Below are 3,162 nucleotides of genomic sequence, written 5' to 3' on the forward strand. Positions count from 1 at the left end.
CCCAAATGAGCTCTGCTCAGAGGCAGGGTTTCAAGGCAGGAGCACCGCTTTGTCACAAGCCCTCATTGGCCACAGTTACTCCATTACCTGGCAACTTTGGAAACAAACCAACCCATCCCTCCGTGCTGCCTCCTTACCAGCACTCAGGAGCCGATGCGTGCAGTGTGTAGCTGTCATCCAAGTAAACATGGAGTAGCAGCATGAGTCCCCAAGAGCAGAGGAGCTGCAGGATGCAAGATGGCCATGGTGCTTTAAGACAACTGATGATGGGCAATTGCCACATGAAGACCACCCAGCACCATAATTTTCTGTTCCCTGGATAAACCCATCTTCAGATCCAGAATAATCATTAATTTATCAGGCTGGGTAGAGGAAGGAGATATTGTCACCAAGTTGCCCTGTAACCACCAAGCTCCCTGCCCTACTCCACAGGGAGACCATGCCAGGGGCCATCCTGGCCTGGCTAGTCCTGCAGTACTCACAGGGCGGGAAGCAAAATAGGGCATTTGCAGCCTTTGAAACTTCGTGCAGAGGCCCTGCATACAAACAGGCTTCCACAATCATCACCTTTGCTCCCCCCAAACCCCTCCTCTAGTTCTGGCAGAGGAGAACAGACCAAATGCCTGATCTGGAGCAAAAGACTATCTTGCTCCCAAGGTTTCCAGCTGCACAACACATTGACTCGGTTCAGCCTGTCATACATGGGGTGGGAATGCCTCTTCCCAGGATGTGCATTTCCTCACATGAAGCCCAAAGACAAGTTGCCACAACCCAAGCAGCACAACCCATAAATCTTGATGCAGTTTCTTAGGAAGCCTGTGAAGTCTCATCCTCACCGCAATGAGGCGGCCCTGTTGTCAATGCAGTTCTTCCCCTGCCAAGCTGTGTTTGCTGAAAGCTGCTTGGAGCAGACTAATCGCTTTCCCAACAAAAGCCAGGCCTGGGTCTCATTTTATTTAACTGGTTTGGTTTTGCAGTCAAGCTCAAAGACCTTTTAAAAAAAAAAACAAACAAACCCCAAAAACCCCAGATCCTTCCAGACTATTGAGAAATAAGCCCACTGGAGCTTGCAACCTAGTGTTGAGTTAGAGTTTTACTGCTGACAGGATCATAAGTCCCAGAGGTTTGGGATTTGTTTGGGTTTTTTTAAGCCAGGGACCAGAAATTTGGGTGGAGGGCACAGAACTACTCTAGCAGCTCCTGTAATTTTGCTAGTGCCACAAGGTCAGTACTCACTTGTACTGCAGAAGATCCAGAGACAGCCCCTCTGCTTCCCCATTTACAGCCCTAGCACATGCCTACAGAAATCCTCCGCATACCGTCCAGCTTTAATACCCTCTCCTATTCTTAGCTCAAGCTGGTCTTCTTATAGCCTATTACTCAGCTACATACTCCTGGTTTTGGCTGTCCTATATCCCTCCCCTGGCCTGTTCCAGCTGCAGGAGGCCTGCCAGCTCCCTCTACCTAGAAATTTCAGAGAAAAGCAAGTAAGCAATACACAGCACTGAGCTTACCAGGAATTGCTGGGACATGAAGAGCCCCCTTCCCTGGGCAAAACATCCCTTGGGCTTGCTTCTGCTGCTTACAGCAGTATCAGGCTCAGCCCCAGCTCATACACCACACTCACCTGGCAGAGGAGCAAGGTGGCAGGACTAGAGGCAGCTCTGGTATTTTGTCTTCTCCCAAACTGCTGCCTGAGAAGCAAAAGACAGCTCTATCTCCAGGAGCTGCAGCAAGGCAGGCAGGTTTTGGGAGCACATACCCACCTGCTGATATAGGGCATCTTCCAGAGCAACTCCACCTGAGCTCTGGGGCTGATCCCCACCACCTGCTCTCCTGGCCCACAGTTGTGCAAGGGCATTTTCTGATTAAATTGTGGGTTGAGAACCGTCATTCTTAATAAAGTGAAAGTCCCATTTTAGAAAAGCCCTCTAAGTAAGGGCTGAGAGTCTTCTTCTCAGCTATAAAGGCGCTATGGGAGGTAGGAACCTCTTATAGCATACATGCCTGTCTTATGACTTGAATCAGCAAGAAAAGATGAGTCTCTTCTCAATAACTTTATTGTGTCTCTCAAGCTGTTAAATCACAGGTCTAGTCTGAGATGACTTGTTATTAATTTTTCTAAAATCCAGGCATTGCCATGGCTTTGTCATTTGAAAAATGCTCCTGCCCACATTACTTTATTTTTATCCTTCTGCTTTTCTTTATGGTAGCAAAACAGAAAAGGTCTCAAGAGCTGGCTGAGCCTGGGGACGGGTGGGAGTGAGAGCCAGGAAAAACTTTGACTGGGACCCTGGAGCCAGCCCCAGCAAGCATAGCTGCCATAAACTCAGGTTTTCAGCTTTAAATACTGGTGAGTTCAGCTGGCCAGTGCCCTCTCCTTTAAATTCCCATTTGTCCTATTACATAGGAGAAGTATTTCAATGCTGAAATGACCTCACAAAATCCTCTAAGAATTTAAATAGTCAGAAAATATCCAGACTGGGCAATATGCAATAGTAATATGATGCTCAGGTTATTTTTTCAGAGGGTGGAGGTGGCTTTTCCAGCTGAGACTAAGGATGTTGTTGTGGCAGAGAGCTGGCCCAGGGACTCTGGGTAGGACCGGAGGAATCCAGGCACAGGGACGGTGCCAGGGAGCCCGGCAGCAGAGCATCAGCAACGTTTTGGAGTACAGAGACAGCATTTATGTTACATTCTTATTTTTAAGCCACAAGGAAGCCTGACTGAGCCCCTGCAGCCAGAACTCTCCGGGCCTGGGAGCAGGAGCCAGCAGCTGTCTCTGTCTCTGCCAGCCTCCTGTGGACATGCCGAGGATATCCACACTGCTACTCACCCAAACCCAGCCTGTTGCCTCCGACCTCCTGGGTGCCCCCGGGAGAGGGGTCTGCAGCCCCCGGCAGTGGTACCTCCCACAGCCCACACACACGTTTGCCGTTAGTTGGCTGTGCCCCCGCTCAGCCCGTCTCAGAGACAGTGCCCATCTTCCTCAGACCCAGAAAAGCACTCGGCGAGCCTGGCTTTAGAAGAAAACTCAAAGAAATCAGTTCCCCAAGTACCAGGTTCATGCTGGGATTTGCACCTATTGCCTCTACTCTACAAGTGATCTGCAAATGTGGTTGGAACTGGCCAGGGATTTCTGAATCGCAGCCCCCCGGGGAG

Source organism: Cariama cristata, unplaced genomic scaffold (genome assembly GCF_000690535.1).
Source record: "Cariama cristata isolate BGI_N322 unplaced genomic scaffold, ASM69053v1 scaffold10715, whole genome shotgun sequence".
NCBI classification, from domain to species: domain Eukaryota; kingdom Metazoa; phylum Chordata; class Aves; order Cariamiformes; family Cariamidae; genus Cariama; species Cariama cristata.